This window comes from Streptopelia decaocto (genome assembly GCF_964273445.1).
Source record: "Streptopelia decaocto genome assembly, chromosome: 1".
Lineage (NCBI taxonomy): Eukaryota > Metazoa > Chordata > Aves > Columbiformes > Columbidae > Streptopelia > Streptopelia decaocto.
This window is the reverse complement of record NC_138663.1, coordinates 129,910,257-129,929,031: the sequence shown is the minus strand read 5'-3', so window position 1 is coordinate 129,929,031 and position 18,775 is coordinate 129,910,257. Positions and strand designations below refer to the sequence as shown.

The 18,775-nt window shown below is 36.4% G+C and overlaps 1 protein-coding gene across 1 annotated transcript in view; it reads left to right on the top strand.

The window, feature by feature from the left end:
* The window catches only part of CADM2 (cell adhesion molecule 2), a gene marked incomplete at its 5' end in the record, with an annotated part of 679,347 nt that overhangs the window by 191,496 nt on the left and 469,076 nt on the right, over positions 1-18,775 (top strand). The gene's annotated exons all lie outside the window — the stretch shown is intronic.

Here is an 18,775-nt window from a genome sequence, read left to right as displayed (position 1 = left end):
CCCCTCTGTCACCTGAATGTCAACAGTCAAATTGCCAAAGTAGTCAGTCTTCCACTTATGTAAACTCATAATATTAAGATTTTTTGTTGACCTTTTGTATTTAGGTCAGATTCAAATGGCTTTTGACTGGCAAAAGGAAAATACATGACTAGGCAATGGTGAATTTGACTTGTGATTTCAGTGTTATGCACTCATCCTTGTTTGTTGTATCAAAAATCCTTTTGTGTACTGTGAATTATCATGTTAATAAAACCTCTCAGAAACCAGTGGAAAGGTCTGAACTGTCTTCTGAGCTGCTTCTTGAGGCTTCACCCTCACAGTGTGCACTAAAACTGTTACTTATGTCTTTATTGCAAGCTCTTACGGTTTCTGCGGGCTGCTCCTGCTAGGAGGCCATGCACCAATTTTTCTGCTGCTGACTTACTCTTGTCCTTCACATCTTAGACATTGTTGCCAGAATCCAAAGGAACATAGTGCCCAGCTGGGACAGGACTGTTGCTCAGATAAGTTGTCATCTCATGTCTCTATGTGGGGCAGTGTTAATGATCATCTGGCTAGTGTATCCGCAAGCATTAACGATCTTTTAGTAGCACAGGTGTCAAACACATGGCCCTCCACCCTTTTTTATCCAACCCAGCACTTTGTTTCTACGTGGTGCCAGTGCCAAGCTCTTTGTCCTGACGTTCCTGCCAGCGTGCTAGTCATGCGTGCAGTGTATGGGACACACATTATGCTGCAGGAGCTGCAGCTGTAGCTAGAGGAGAGTGCTGAGCCTGTGTAAGAAGAGTAATATGTGACATTGATGGGGGGACACTAGTAACTGCCTTGAGGCACTGAAAGACAAGACAGACAAGAATTACGAGGGGAGGGGTAGGGGGGTGGGGAGGTGCTTAGAGGAGTACTCTCAACAGGGCAACAATTTAATTTAATTTTTTAATAAATTAGCCAGATACATGAACTTTAGCAATTGCATATTATTAAAAAAAAAAAAACCTGTAAAAAGATATTTTGCAACCAGAAGCCAGGGTCCCACTCATTAATTCAAAAATGTCCATTAAGAGAAAGATTGACTCAGAAAGAAGGCAATTTAATGACAGATGGGAAAGAGAATACGTTTGTGTTTCAAGGAGAAAAAACAGTATGTCTTTTGTGTTATGAGACAGTGTTGGTGCTAAAGGAGTACAATGCACATGACCGAGTGGTAAACACAAGACCAGCGGGTCGAATCCTAAAATTACATTTGGCCCTTTGAAGGCAACCGCAAGGCTGATGTGACCCCCGATGAAAAAGAGTTTGACACCCCTGTCTTAGTATCATCTATGAGATGGGCTTGATGCCACGGTGGAGAATGCTGTCAAACCATAGTGTGTTGCTGTGTGCTTCACAACATGTTAGAGGAGGATAAGGAACCTTTCCTCTTGTGAAAGGATGGGTATTGTGGAGGACTCTCATCCAGCAACAACATTGGGCACTGCATTGATGTGTATGGCTCCCTGCAGAAAAGAATAGCATGGGTTCTTTGGTAACAAGATTTGTGTCTCTGCTTCACATTGAGACTGAAATCTCTGTTTTAACATTGAAAACTCCACTCTCAAAAAGGATGTCTCATGATTTTTCTTCTCCATCTCATTTACTCCCTGTAGATATCAGAATTCTTCTATTGTTTAACAGTGAGCAGAAGGTTGACTGTGTTGGCAAGGTCATCTCATATTTCTCAGGGTTGCTAATATCAGGTCAAAGATACTATCTTATAGCTTCCAATACAAACCTTTCCTCTTTCTCCTGATATTTTCCATTTACTGTGTTTCAGTCTTGGCTCTTGGTCTCTGAAAGGCATTGTGAAAGCTGGTTCCTTTTAGCCTTACCTTCATTTACCAGTTGTGGTGATCATGGGGACCCAGAGCATTCTTCAAGAAACAGATGATTTAGGTGATCAGAAGCTTTATACTAAGTGATGTTTCCAAAGGCACTACAAAATGATATCCCAGTATTTTCTACCTGTGTTGTGCAAAGTGCTCTCATTATTTGAACTATAGATTTGTGAAGCCAGTAAATAATAATTAGTTATGCATATATTTATAGGTAAAAATGGCATTGATAGGAGGTATTTTCGTTTATTTCTGAAATGCAATAGTATATTGTAAATCAAAGATACATTTAGAGGTACTATACTGTTGCCCATCTATCAGTATTGCATCTGGGTGCCTCTCATGTAAAATTGATAATAATAGCAGCATCTATAGTGGATTCTGTTGTAGTTCTTTTGTTTAGAGGGAAATGTTCAGTGCAGGATTTTTGATTCATTGTAATTCATTCCTTTACACTTGCAAGAGGAGGTTGCTTTAGTGTTTTAGATTCAAGGGAATGTCAGTTTTCTTCATACATTTTCTGTAATGGAAGAAGACAACTTTACATTGTTTTCACTGAAGTTTTTCAGGCTACTTTTGCCTGGAGTCCTTCAAAAGCTCGAGGGAAGGGCTGCAGTATGTGATGCTATTATATAAACAATCAATTTAATGTCCAAAAAGGATGAAAAAGCATTACATTCGAAACACCATATTTGTTGTGGAGTATATTATAATCACCAGGACTGAAGAAAGAACAAGTTTGCTAGAGAAATGGTCATTCATTGTTAATGTATCACTTGCTTGATTGGATGGTGAAAACTAAGCAATTCAGAGAAAGAGAGATTAGCAAGACTTATTTTATTTCCATGTAACAGGAAGTGTATGCTCTAAAAACATCAGAAGGCCAGGCAAAATAAATTAATAGGAAAAAAAATCCAGTCTCAAAGCTTCAGCAGCCAATCCTGCATGTTTGTTTCAGTCTTAGACTCTTATTCCCATCGACATTAGCATTTTGCCCTTCAGTGCAAGGCTACAGATAACATGAAAAAAAATGAATGAAATTAAAATCTCTGGGGGAAAATGTTAGTCTCTGTGCAGTACACTCAGTTGTAGCTTTGTTCAATGCCTCTATCTGCAAACCTACTTCTAACTATGGTGCATACATAAATGCTTTTTATTATGGCTCATATGTAGCAAATCTTATCCTTCAGACCCTAGCGTTTTGAATTCAGAAGGCAGTGGTTGAGCTCCATATATTCAGGCTTCCTTTATCTAACGCAAGAGAAAAGTGTGATTTCATGTAAGTGCACTGAGCTGGTGGAAATGTTTGGCAGCTACTCTTCAACCCTGAGGTCGTTTGAATAAATTATAGTTGACGGTTATGGTAAGGATTGCAGATAAGACAATGCCGATAACAAAATGCATCAGTCAGTTGCACATTCTTTCCTCTGTGCTTCTGTTTTCTATTTGTTTTTACTTAAAATAGCTGTGACCTTCCATTGTGTGTAATAGTGAAGCATAATTCCTATTTTTTAAAGTGTAAGTAATATGCCTGTACCTTTCATCCAAACTAAACAAACAAACAAGCTATCACTTATGTTGAATTAGCACTTACCCTGGTGGCAGCCAAAGGTAAAGTGTAGTTTTATGTCAACTCTCTGAAATCTGTCTCTGCGTGAACAGCAGTACACAATGGGCTGTAATGGGAATTTCTTACAAATCCATCCCTGCAGGGATTTACATTGTCAGTAGTCTCCCACATATAATATGCCATAATTGAAAGGCAAACTCAGTCGTTTTTTTCCTCCTAATTATACAATAGTATTGTTTTATGTGTCATGTAAAGTATTTTCTTGTTTTGTGTGTATATATGTACTTCTAGCAAATCGGAAAGTGAAGGTAATTTTTTTTCATCTTTTTTCTTCAAGGCTGAGTATATTTTGTTACTTCTTAATTGCTGGCTTTCATACCACTACGTTGTTTCCTGGAGTTTAAAGTCAGAGACAGATATAACATTAAAAACGAAGGTTGACTTAGAGGAAAATAGTCAACCATCACACAGGTAATTTTGAGTGAACTATAAGTCAAGATCTTTTATCATGCATTTTTTTGTGGCATATATTCACAGATGATAAAAGTGTCTAAAAAACTGGGTAAACCAAAATTAAAATGAAAACTATAAGAAAAGACTATGAAAGTTGGAAACCTTGGTACACTGAGGTTGATTGTGGCAGTTACAAAGATTAAAGTCTTGGATTAGTCAAACTAGGCAAAGTAATTTTGCAACTTCATTAACATGTACTGAAAATCAAATCACTGATAGGTCATGTGGCCCGTGTGGTTTGTCGGCAGTCATTTCCGTAATAGATTTTTTTTGTTGTTGCTTAAACCACAGGATAATGTGAAATTTATTCAGCCTCTAAGGAGGAAGTGAAACTGAACAAAGAAATCTATGTATGCACTTCTGAGGATGAAAAACTGAGACCCACACAGTGGGAAGCCATCCCTAACAAGCTACAGTGGTCTTCAAGTACTCAGGTTTGGGGGACAGATGTTCTACCTGTCCCACAGGAGCATGAGGTAGGGAGATGCTCCACAGCTCTAGGCAAACCCTGAGGTACCATATGTGGCTTTTCAATTTGGTTTTGGCAGAGTAAATCCTTGCTCAACAGCTGAGTTAGGAGAGGTGATGTAGACACAATTGCCATTTTAGTGCGAGTCTAATGTAGAGCAACTGAAAGAGGTGGGGTAGGAGAAGAGACACCGAAGACCAAGCAGAGATATAAAGTTTTGACTTTGTCATTTTAAAATAACAATTACTGAGAACAAAAGGCCAACGCTTCCATTTTCCCATGGCTGGTCAATAAAGGGTATAGATAACAACAAAAGAAATAACAAAAGAAATAAACTTCTCAGATGTTGGAGTAGCCTTTCCCTTCCCTTCTGAGATACTCATCACCTTAGAGTTCAGTCAAGAATGTCATCTGATGGGGCAGATTGTTAGCTTTCTGCTGGACAATTCAATGTGATCCTCTGACACAGCTGTGATTATATGATGTACAAACTGAAGGAGGGTAGATGGAAATTAGGAAGGTAATACTGATTTTGTAGTTAACTTCACTAAAACAGTCACTATCATAATACACCTAATTTTAGTATCTGCTCTTAAAAACAACAAACCAAAAACCTTAAGAAATTGGTGGCATGAAAGAGTTACAGGATATTTCAGGAATGGAAATTTATTCTACTGTGCAGGCTAAAGAAACTCCATGCACACAGTTTATTAAGTGAGGCGATGTAACATCCCTTTTATACCAATTGTGCTATGTATTCTGTGATATGTACATATAGACTGCAGTTTTCTCCTCTGGCTCTAAGATTTTCTGAGTTTTTATTTTACTGAAAAAGACCTCATGGTGGAAAGGAGTGTTTTTATATTAACACCTAGGAGTGTATCTTGATTTCTAGGGTGAGCTTTGCCCTGTGGATGGATATTGCCTGTTGAAGATTGAATGGAGGTGGCTGTAATTGTATTGGTGAGATAACTAAGAGTAAGAAACATGCTTATGGTTTCTGCTTTGCATACAACATGTCAGACAGCATTCTAAACATACAGTATATATTGTATTAAAAAAAATGAACTACTTATTTTGACTTATGTCAATACATATAAATTAACAATCAGGAAGTCAGACATTTTCTCTTCCCAGGATAAGCAGACAGAGCTTAAAAGTGTATTGCCCATTTTCTTTTTATTTCACAATTAGTAGATTGAAGGATTGAGACTAGCAAGTTTTAAACTGCTTGAATATTAAAAAAAAAATCACAATCAGAAACAAACATTAAATATGAAGGTCACGTAATACAGACCAGAAGAAAGCGATATACCCGGTATATTTATGACAACACTCAAGATCTTCAGAATAATAATTCTAGGAGAAATTGAAGGCTAACGGGGGACTGGAAGTTGCAATGTTTACTTTGCCATTCCTCATCTACTTGTCTTCTGTTGAACTGTGTTGTTTACCCTTAATAGTGAAATATTTCATCTTCTGCACTTAAACGGACAGATTTTCTTAGTTTTTTTCTTTTTTTTTTTTTTTCCTTAGGTTGATATTGCTAATTTGTTGTCTTTGCATATTGTATTGATTTTAATGCAACACTCAAGAGAGATGAAATACAACTGTTTTTTTTTTTAACCCTTAAAAGTTCAGTTTTCTTGTATCTTTAGACGATTCATGTTTGTACCTTTCAAAAAGTCTTCCATCAGTATGGATATTACATATGCTATAATACTCTATTTAAATCCATGTGCTCCTCTTCCCAACAGATTATCCTAGTCTTCAGATTGCATTACTCCCCTGTCGAATATAACTACTGTTCATTACCAGAGTACCACCCCATGATGAAAATATGAGCATTGAGCAGTGAAGCATGCAGTAAATTAATTCCATATTGGGAAAAACTGTAAATTTGTACTCAATTGCATATTACTTACAGAAATAATATATTGGTTCTAAAAGGTATTTGAAAAATAATTGGATTTCCAGGCATTAATTAAAATAAACTTCAACACAAACCAAAAAAGTTTATAGCTCAGATAGAAACTTATAAGATTTAAAAGATGAGTTGGCATATCTTATGTAATTATCTCAAGATTTGTACTCTAGTACTTTATTTTTTCCCCCAAAGAGTAAACAAAAGAGAAGTTATGGCAAGTTTTAAACAGTATTTTATAATTGAGAAATAGGAGGATCTTGGTACATTTTCTACAAAATCTATCTCTTCCTTACAGATCTGTACCTGCAGCACAAGTTTTAATTCACCAGAGCATATTTCATATAAATTCATTTATCATGGGGATTACTTTAAGCACAACTTATAATGAAAATGTCATTCATAGTTTTCAAACATTGGAGTATTCCATATTTTATTTTTACAATGTTATTAAACACATGCTGCAGGCAGCAACATCTTTTAAAATTCTAAAATATGCAATCACAGAGAAAAATGCTTTTTTTTAATGTCCAAATCCTTTTTTCCTTAATGTCAGGAGCCACCAAATCATCTATGCAGGAGACCTTTCTTCCATTTCCTTCTCCCCGTCAATTGCTGTTTTAGGGCCAGACCAATGTGGTGGCACAGCAGGCAGTCAGCAAGAACACAGTGGATAATGGAAAAAACCTTGAAAATACCCATACCATTGGGATGTGCAGGAAAGCCGTCATATGGACCCAGCTTATTAGTGCTGGCTCCCTTCCATGTCAGCAAGACCCAGGCTGGCTCCCACTGGCTCAGCTCCCTGTTCTTCAGTGTTTTGGACGCAGAAGGGGCTTATTAGCTGAGGTGCATTGCCTTGCAGGGCCAGGTTTTGCCTGGGATTAAACAGAGGCTAACAGGAACCTGAGGCTCCCTGGAGTCAGCTGAAATGTTGCCATAAGCAGCTGCAGTGCTGACCTGGCTCAGAAATCTTGACATGGCTCTGCTAAAGCATCCTGCTGGACCAAAGATGCCTCTGCAAACTGCCAGGTCTAATATCTCAGCATCTGTGGTGCACTTAATCTACAACCCAGATAAACTATACATGGGTATTTAAGAGCTGGATGTGTTTCTAAAGGAGAACTAAATGATCTCTGACTCTTTTGTGCCTTACCCTTTCTCCCTATTAGCACTTAGCTGGTTGACTGCAAGGGCAGTGAAGGCTGAGCGGAGGGCAAGCACGCAGTGATGAGCAGGCTAGTTAACCAATTAGTTCAGAATTTCTCCAGGCCTGTCTCTAGTTGTGCGTGCTGCATATTGCTTAGTCATGTTTGAGGCACTTTGGAGGCCATCTGAAATTCCTGTCTGAGCTAGATATTGTCATGGGCTGTCAGCTGAGCTGTCTGCTCCAAACTATTTGCAAATTAATAAATTAAAACTGTATTCATGTGGAATTTGCTTTCTGATACATTTTAGTAATTTAATTACTTCAGTAAATCTACGATTGAGAAATTTAGCTTATCGTAGATAAATTAATAACCTAGCTTGTCATTTTTGCAAATTGATCAACTGTCAACTTAGGTTTTAAAATCAGGCTAAAGGAGAGTGTCAAAAGAGAAAAGAGCAAATAAGAATGTTACATTACTTTCTTCAATAATGAAGAGATGGGGACATTGGATGTCTTCTATTCCTTTAATAATTTGAGTTCTTCCTGTCATAAGGCATAATAATATAACAATATTATATATTATTACAGGCATATAATAATAATAATTACTTAAAATATGTTGGAGAATAATAAAATTGCTTGTAATTATCTTTAAAAAATGGGTTACTTTTTAAAGCACCATGAAAATCAGGTGGAACTTATTAATTAATAAGTACAAACAACTGTTTGTACTCTTTCTCTCTCCTACTTCCCGTCCAGATATACTTTTCTTCTTACCATAGGGAACATAATCTTTAAGAGTAATTTGCTCATCTTTCTCTATCCTTTCTATACTTTTGAGGGTTCTATGATACATGGAACATAGCCTTGATCATAGCAGATAACATTTATATTGGTGGTTTCCATTGTCTTGCTGAATCCACTGGTGGCCTGCTCTTTCAGGTTTGAACAATTTTTATTTTTTTCTATAATTAGATATTTTATACTAAATAATACATAAAATAAATGGAATTAGACTTATTTTGTAAGTTAATATAAGCGTTCTTTGAAGTATTCCAGTACAGTCTATATTTCTATTTCCTCGAAAGATACTTAAATTTTCAAAAGTATACCTGAAAATAGTGCCTAAAAAGTATATCGAGGGGAACAAAACCATTATTTTACTTTACTGATAACCAGACTTGCTCTATACAAAGTATTTTTTGTTTCTAAACGTAGCCATGGGATTCTTACTACAGAATTATCTATTTCAGAGAAATATCTTAGTAGTACTTTTGATCTTTTTTAAAAAAAAAAAATTTTGTTAGTATCTTCTCATGTTACACATTTAATATAATGTGTGACTGCCCATTGCTGCTTCATTCTCTTTTCAACTTTTTGTGATCTAGTCTACTTTTGTGATAGTATATTTCTCTTTCTGCAAAACTAGTCATGTTAAAATGCTTTCTGCCAGTCACTTATCTATAGTGGGATTCTATTACGATCCAAGGGATTGCTCTTTCAAGAACCTCATTAAAGTCTGAACAAACAATATGAAATGAAAAATCCTTCCCCAAGGCACAAATACTATAGACAATCCTGCATTGCAAAGCTAGCTAGGTGGGATAATATTAGACAGGTGGTAATGAAAATATCAGGAAGACTTAATAGCTAAAATGTGTAACAGTTAAGGTCAAGAAAGCAGCCTGTTTTCTGATTTTTAAGCAGAGAACATAAGCATAAAAAAACTTTCATCATAAGGCATTGATCAATGTGGGGTTTCTCATGGACTTTTCACAGATTTACTGACAAATCTTACAATAAAGACAATACAGATCCCCACAAAAAATATACCAAAAGTTGATTTTTAATAGCTCGTTATTGAAGAAAAAATAGTTAAAACAAACAAACAAATTGGTACATAAACATGCCTTAAAGCTCATATGCTCTAAATATATTCAAGAAATTTACTAGTACTAATTTTACTGCCTGAGACTTGGACATAATTTGATAAGATCTTGCCAATCATTAATATGTGGGTAACTTCTGTTAGTTTAAAAATTATTTGTATTTAAACACGTGCAGATCTTGAAATAGAGTGGTCTATAATTCAGTGTTTCATAAAATTTTGTCTGTAGCCAGGGCTTACCTCTTTTTTCTAAATTTTTATTTTTGAACAGCTTGTCTTACAGCGGCTCAGCAGTTTGTTACTGAAGTTCTCTCGTGAGAATGAAAGAAGCACTTGAAAGCTCTTATTTCTGAAAGAGCCATAGGATTAGGGGGATGCTTCAGAGACAGTAAAACAAAACAAACAAAAAGTATTCTTTAAAAGAGCTTCTCTGAAAATTGTTGTATTCTCTTGATACTGAAACTTTTAGTTGTGGGGTTCTTGACAGCTCTTTACTCTTCTGGGTGGCCAAAGTTTGGACCTGTTCAGAGCAGATAGACTTGTGAGTTGTGCATTTTTTGCTATTTATATTTTGGATGAAAGGCTGAGCATTTTTCTTTTTGATACAGACCTCATTACAAGTATTCATTGCCTCTATCACCTCCATTTAGAATCTACTTTTTTCTGTAGCTGCGTATTTCCCATGAATACCCCAAGGGAAAGTAATCTAATTTAATAGAAACTGTCCCTGAATTAAAGCTTTAAGAAAGAGATAATTAATGTTAGCCAAATCCTTAGCTTCTAAATAAAGATATACAGTAATTTGCTTTTCTGCGCTTTGGACAGTTAGGGTTTTTATTTTGGGATATGGTGCTGTTTGTCTTCTTATCCCACTAATGTGTAATTTCTGGTTTTACTGTAAGACATTAGCAAAGGGTTCATCAATGGAGTTAATTTATCAAAACAGGAAGGTTTAGCTATTTGAGGAGTACACACTGTCAATTAAGACAAATAGTTATTGGCTGGTGGGAAGCTCATGAACAAGTAATTATAAGAGATGTTCCCTGTTGAACTACCACACATTATTCATCAGATTTCAAGTGATGTGGATTAGGCTGATAAATTGATTTTGCATCATTTGTATCTTTCTCCACTAAGGTCACTTGCAGTTTTTAATTTTGTTTGGTTTAAGGGGAGTTGGCAGGGGTGGTGGGGGAGGGAGAGGGAAGAAGAAAAGCTTTCTTTGAAATTCATTTGAGTCATTAGTAACTGAGCTAAGAAAGTAATATACAATCAAACTTCCTACTTAACCCTGGCTAAATGCAATTCCCTTTGTGGTTTGTGTGTGCCTCAGTCGATCTGGAAGAGGTAAAAACCCATCAGTTTTCCATGGGCTTTCAAGGGTAATCCAGTTCTTGTGAAGTTAACACAACTAACAAGTAAAAATTCTTAGAGTGACACCAATTTCAGAAAAGTGGGCTGTTTTCCCATGTGCACAAGATTAGAAGTTCTGGGTACCCAGGGAGGCAGGAGCAGTGGGTGGAAGGCTGGGCTGCCCCTGCATGACTGGGAAACACCACTTGATCCTGGCTGCATTTCTCTCCATCTTCTGTAGACCAGAGCAAGGACTGCAGAATAATCGATAAATAGTAGTTACACATTTCCCATTAATTACTGACCAGATAGCTCCAGGCAGGCAGTCTAGTGAAGGCAGTTCCACTGAGACAGGGACCACAAGTAGGGTACAAAGCAGGTAGTGACTCGCTTGAAATCTCTCCAGAAGAGGTTTGTTTTTGTCCACCTGCTGGTATTCGTAGAGAAAAGGTGCAAGTATAAGTTTTAAAATACATTGTGGAGATACGGGTTTTCATACCACATTTATCAGTGTAAAAATTCTACATTTCCACAACACTAAAATTATTTTATATCTTCAAAAAAAAGGGAGAGAGCAAAAGATTTGTATTTGGAAATATTGAAGACATACTGGTCAGAAAAAATCATTAAAGGTACAAAATTGTAAAATTACTCTTCCTGTCCTCTGACACAAATAATTCATTCTATTTAGACAAAATGTGCTGGCTATATAGGGGTTGGATCCCCTTAGAATAAGAATGTCAATAAACAAGATCAATCCCGTAGAAAAGAGACAATATGATCTCATTTTATGCTTTTGCTCTGGAGATAATGTCTATGTTTGTTTAGTGTTCATTATTGTAGGTATAAATGGAAGTAAAAAGTGAAGTTGTGTGCATTCGTGTTGTGGAATAAATATACTGAATATTAAAAATTAGAGTTTTAAAAAACAGGGGTAAAAAAATAAAATGAAAGTAAATAGATACATCTGGGCCCTAATGGGTTAAAAGTAATTTCCTTTTTGTTTGCAGTTGCTTGCATGTGTTACTAAATTAAAAAATAGACACCACCACATACTTTTTCCTGTGTCTGTTCTTGTATGCTATTTCATACCATGTCTGAACACAACATACAGGATAAAGAAACGTATAATTATATAGCTAGGACACAGAGAACTCTTAGGCCAGACTGGAGGCTTTTTTTCTTTATCAGTGGTTAGAGCTTTTCAGGGAAACCCAGGCAGCAGATACTTCTAGTACATCTTCTGGCTTCAAAGGGCCATATTGCAAATATGTGTTGGATTCTGCTTTAGTGAAGACATAGTCATCTGTGTGAGCTGTACCATGAAGCTGAGCTCAAATTTCCTTGTCCCCTTTCTCTGCTGGTGCAGAGTGATATGCATAGTAAATGTGAGCATGGTTCAGGGGATATTCAGCCAAGCTGCTGGGCCTTGTTTATCTTTAACAGCCTAACAGTAATGTTAGAATTGTTACTGATTACTAACTGGTTCTCTCAATGTTATTTTCTTAAGGGTAAGTTGGTTTGTACCTGGGCTGTTATGATGCCAGGTTAAACTGTAGTTTCTTATTAGATGTAGATTTTGTTTCAAATGCCTGATTAGGAACACATGAGTAAGAAGAAACACAAAATTCCTCTTATTCTCTTAAGTAGATAGTTTTTGTCATAAAGCTGTTTCAGGAACATTTCTCTGAACTCTATGGGCCGTATAAAACTGGATTATTTGCGTGGAATACAAAATGTCTGGATTTTTCTCAACGAGGCAGAAATCCTGTAGACTGTATTGACGTGTCACCTTTGATTTAAACGAGTGATATTATAAAAGAAAACTTGTAGAATGATCAGTCTCTGTAGGCATATTCTTGTGTGTAATAATGTGATACAGTATCAATATATCTGATTTCCAGGGAGGATGAGATGTGCTTTGTGTTTCAACCAATCTATAAACACACCTATCCTTTCCATCCAAACTGTATTGTTTACTGTGGGAAGTTGGGTTGCATGAATTAAATATACAGTGGCTCCAACAGCATTCCAAACTGAAGCAGTTTGTGGCATCTGATTTCCTTTTGTAATTTTTCTCAAATTTGTGTTCTGATATTGTTTAGATAAACTGGTGTGATTTGTTTGAGCTGTATAAACACCTTAAACTGAAAGGTACCACACATAGAATAACTGAGAAATGAAGTGGACCCATGAGTGAGATTTGTGAGGCTAATATGCTATGTTTTCTTCACAACTTTTCAAGGACTTTTCCTGTGGTTTCAGAGCTTGGACTGATCTTCGTAACAGAGAAGCTGAAATTTGAGCCTTACAGAATCATCTTTCACACGGATAATCAAGTGTAGCTGGCACTCTGACTATCCAACAACACTGAGCCACCCTAGCCCTTTCCCTCATCCTGTTTTGTTGAGTATATTAAAAGACAATCAAAGATTCTTAAGGTGTTATAGCAATAACTGGCCTCTGTTAACTGTAGGTATTTACAGCTTTTGAATGGTATTAGGTATCAGTCTGTCTTTTTTTTTTTTTTTCCCCCCTAAAACTTGTACCATATTGTAAAGTTAATTTGCCTGTAACTTTAGTACATCATCAGTGATCTGGTTTTTGTTTTGTTTTGTTTTGTTTTAATTAAAACCTAAGTCAGACAAATCTCATTAAGCATCTTGATAGTCATTACTCTTCGAACCTCTTCCTTCTTGGGAAATCTAGAGTAGCCGAAATGAGAGAACACTGTATAAAAATCCAGTATCAAATATTACTGAGGATGCTAGACAACAATGCCAAAAGCATTTGTGAAAAAAAAAAAAAAAGCCTCTGTTTCTGCTCCAGCAAAGCAGGCAAATATCTGTACACTGCTTTCAGTGTAGTTATCTAGAAGTGTATGAAAGCAGAGTGCTTTGCACATGGTTAAATAGGAATACATTTACTATTTAGGAAAAACAGATGAAACTTGGACTGCAATTTATTAGAAAATATTCTGATTGAAAAGCATGCAGATGAGGGGTAAAATGATTCTTTTCTACCATATCATCTGAACAGTTCACTCTGCAAAGTATACATTAAGTTCAGATTGAAGCTAAAAGATACATAGTAAACCCAGTTTCTTACAGGCAGCAATTCATTAGTAACATGTAACATGTAATACTTTTTATGTAACCTCTTGGATCATTCCAAATTTTTCAGTGTTACTTTCATGAGACTCAGTTCTGTAAATCTTTGTCAAGATGTTCTCACTGTTGACACTGACTCCCACAGTCCGGTGGCATCTTCTGTCTCCTGTTTGGAGGTAAAACATTGCTCCAGTTGCTTGCTTGGAACAAGGAGATTGCTTGCTGAAAAAACAGGCTATCAGCATTTATTTGTATGACATTTGTCACAGGTTTAAGACAAATGAAACAGTTAAGAGGAATGAAGCTGGTTTGGTTGTTTTTTTCCATTTCTCCTAAGAGACAGGAGAATGCTTTTCTCTTTGACTCATACATATATACGCGTACACACATACATGTATGTGCACAATGACCATGTCAGACTTAATATTTACAAGTTGACTTCTGTCTTTGGGTTTTATTGTTGGTGGATTTTACTAAATCAGAAATGTTAGGCATGATACTGTGAAGTTGGATGTGGTTTTGAAATTAATAACATAATTTTGGACAGGAAGCGAAGAGAGTTTATTGCTTTAATTACAGTGTAATGTTCATATTAAATATATTTATATTTTAAAATTCCAGTTTTAAGGAGATTTTAATAGAAGCTGGAGCTGATGAGGCAAAGCAATGCAAAAAGGCTGTTCCAGATGGCATATATCCAGAGGGAGACATTTGCATATTGACAACGGTGGAAATATATGAAAAGAGAAATAAGTAACGAGTATGAGACTAGTGAAGAGAATCCGAGTGAGAATAGTTCAGGACTCAATCTGTTGTTGTAAGGAAAGGAGTAGCAGTGTTCTCTACAGGTTATAATCTGATCCCAGGGAAAGATACTGAAATTGCTAAGTGCTTCAGTCAAGCAATAGAGGAATGCAAGAGTGAGTCAGCAGGGCAGTTACAGATGAAATTGTAGAGTAGGAGAATAAAAATTTTGCAAATACAGGAGGAAAGGGAGAATATGATGAATTTATAATGAAGGTCGGTCTTGAGGTGATGGTAGAAATATAAAGGTCATTTTTTATGGATTAGAAACAGAAAAGACTACATTGTGTGAGGCTTTAGTTACTGTCATGGGTAATTTGGTGGACCACTGATCTAATCTGGCATAATGGTGCTGCTTCTTTGTGTTAGAGGGTATTTTTCTTCTCCAGGGAAAGCACACACTGTGAAACAAAATGTTTACATTTGACTAACGGCATTTAAAATTAATTGAAAGAAATATGAAAAATACTATTGCATGTTAAAACCCTTTCCCATTCCTTTTCAGTGTTGTTTACAGGGGCAACACCAATTTTATTAATGCCTTATATACTAGCTCATGCACTTTAGAACTAAACCTTGTGTCAAGGAAAGTAGACTCTTTAGTTAAAAGCAAGTAGCAGCTGTTACCTTTGATTTTGGAAGGCAAATTTTCTTGCTAAATGCCTAATTATAGTGCTGTGTGTCTGCTCACCTTCAGTGCGATGCAACTTTTTTTCAAACTCCTTACTTTGAAGTTTCTTTTAAATTTGTTATTTAATTTTTAGCCCAGTGCTATCTGGATATTTTGGTATAGATATTCATTGCTTCCCCATGGACTTTTTTTTTTCCCTAGCCTATAGAGAGTCTGCAGTGTCATGCCGTAGGCTCAGTGCACCAAGGGAGGCATTTTTTTTACCTCCTCAGATATGAGCCAGAAAGGCTCCCTAGGAGTACTCCTGAGAGCATGGAGAGTTTCCTAAATTGCAGGTTAATTAAAAATTACCCTGCCTGGAAATATAGATGCGCTACTGTGCACTTTATAACTTCATCTGCCATCTACTACTCATCAAGGCAGCATCCTTACTCCAGTTGTGCAGACCAGAATATTGGGTGCTGCCTGGCTGAAGGATTCTCCTTCACAATTCAAAATAAAGAGTAACCTGGACTTTCTGTAGCCACCTCCTGGAATTAACAGAGATTGCTGTCATTATGCAGCAGAAGGTAGGTTCACTTTGTAACAGTGCAAATTTAAAAGAATATATATACTGAATTAAAGCATGATTAGTATAACTTAGAGCTTGAAAGATTGGAAAGTTCCTTTTTATTCTGCCAGAAAGACTAACAGTTACACCTCTCATGAAGTTAAAGCAAGTCTGGTTTTATAATGAAAATGATTATGAGATGGTAGAGGCATGGTTTGGTGGCTGTATCATTGCCATCTTACCAACTTTCTGACAGTGGTATCTATAGATCAACTGCTGATTCATTTCCCCTTATTAAAATCATATATGATGCAAAAAGACACTGATATATACTTATTTTTTTTAAATTCTGCAACTGCTCTCTCTTTGCAGTTAGAAAATGCTTTCTTTGTTTTATCCTAATTTATGGTGTAGTATATATTGTACACTATTTCTGAATATTTTAGCACATTTTCTTCAAGGTAGTATGATAGATACGAAATGCAATGTAAAATTTAGTTGCTATAGTTTCTGCAGAGAATGAGCCATTTGAAAAACCCTTCTGAACAGTAAGGCAATGTGCTAACTTAATATGTTGGGATTTTGAAGGGTAAAATTTTCAAGGACCTGAAGGGAAGGGACATGCCCAAATGACTCTGCCCCTCCAACTGAGCTCCCCAAGTCCCTCCTGGGCAGGAGGGGGTGACTCAGCTCTGCTTGGGAATCCTGGGGCCACTGCTGGGGCAGACATGGTGAGCAGACAGGGAAGGAAAAAGTAAGATAAAAAACAGTAAAACTATTGAAAGACTTAAGGGGAAAAAAAAAGGAAAAAAAAAGAAAAAAAGAAAAAAGTAGAAAAGAGGAAAAATCTCTATTTTGTGGACATTTGCTTAAATAGAGCTGTTTTCTAGAGGATGTCTTCGCTATCAAGACGTGTTGGATATGGCTTTCATTTCACACCAATGTAAACTGAGGGCTCTAATTAAATCATTACACTTAGACCCTGCTGTCTTACAGTGATGTTGGTGGGTTGGAGAAGGTTCAGAGAAGGGCCACAAAGATGTTCAAAGGACTGGGAAGCCATGGTATGAGGAAAGGCTGAGAGAATTGGACTTGTTCAGCCTTGAGAAAAGAAAGCTTAGGAGAGACCTTATCACCATGTTCCAGTATTTAAAGAGTGGCTATAAAGAAGATAGGAACTCCCTGTTTACAAAGAGTAACATGGAACAGATGAGGAGCAATGGGTACAAGTTACTCCTGGGGTGATTCCAATTTGGCATGAGGGAAATTTTTCACGATGAGAACAATCAACCATTGGAATAATCTCCCCAGGGAAGTGGTAGATTCCCCAACACTGGACACTTTTAAGATTCAGCTGGACACGGTGCTGTCCCATCTTTTCTAGACTGTGATTTTGCCAAGAAAGGTTGGACCAGATGATGCTTGTGGCTCCTTCCAACTTTGTATTCTATGTTTATGCTTCATTGTACAACAAAGATCAAGCTACGCTCTGAAAAGAACATGTTAATATAGGCTTGTAATTTTAATTTCTCACACTTTTTCACTCTGCATTTCAGTAAAAATCTAACCTACCCAATCATTGCTTTAGGCTAACAGCCTGTAATACAGAATAGTGTCAAAAATGTCAAACTTAATGAAAAAAAGGGGGTCAAACATTAGTGTTCACTAAAACAATATATTTAAATGCTTTTTTTCCACCAGATTTGTGCATTCTCATTGGTGGCGTTTGTGGAATGCATATTAATCAAAGCTGAAATAAAAAGGGAAAGCTCTACTGCCATGAAACTCTTCCATGTCTGATATATGTATTAAAGCTATGAATCTATTAAATATATTTTTAAGAAATCATTGACATATAACCTAAAAGAAGAAAAGAGTTTTATGCTGTGGGGGTCAGGTATATCTTATTGGATCTTGTTGACTCTTGTACTTCAGCTTTTTAAAATGAAAAACTAAAAAATTTTGCAATCTGTTGGGCAAGGTGGTGAAATTAATTAAAATAGTTAAAAATTTCTGTCGTAAAGTTAAAAGGAGATGAGGAATAGATTCTACAATATTCATGCTATTAAATTGCAACAAATAGTTTAATTACCTGACTCACTCATGTATGACAAACTCCTGAAATCTCATAGGTAATTTGATAGTACATACCAGATGAAACCACCTGCACGTCAATACTCTGGTCCATTTGCATAACTCCCTTAACCAGGGAGGCACTGGAAAACCTGGGAAAATGACTTAACAAGTCTTTATGTTTTCATCGCTGTCCTTCCATCTCTTCCATTAATATTTGTTTTGTTTTTCTCCTTCATGCTACAGTAGTAATGCTGATGATGCAACCCCAAACAGTCATTTCTGTGTAATAGCTTTGAGCATGAAATGCTTGATTTGCACTCCTGAGCAGCTATCGTGGGCTTCATTCCCCAGGTCTGTGTGTGTGTGGAGTCATGAAAATGAGGAGTTTTTTTTAAACTTTAGGGAAGTGGGTAATGCACAGACTGAAAAAGGAAGAGAGTGAATGAGTAATGCAGTCATAGAAGAATTGAAGGCAGGAGTAAAAACTTTTTGATCAAAACAACAGGTTCATTTGATTCAGTTCTTGGGTGTTTGCTTTTATAGAAGAGAAAAATGAGCAAGAGTGTAAGACAAGACAATAAACAGGTTATCCTTAGTCTATTCTACTGTATTTAAGGCTGTAACAAAAATAGTACACATTTTACACAGAACACAGAACAACTGTTTTTCCTCTGGACAAAGACTATCTGGACTCAGGACAGCTTTCTTCTTATTTGTTTAGGTCATAAATGCAGAAACAATGATGATTGTTTGCCAATATATTAAATATTCTACTTTTGAAGACTCTTAGAAAGGTCAAGAGTTACAGCATTGACTGTTCTGGTTTTGGTTCCATTTAGAATTTCACAGCTTCCACCTCCCCACATATG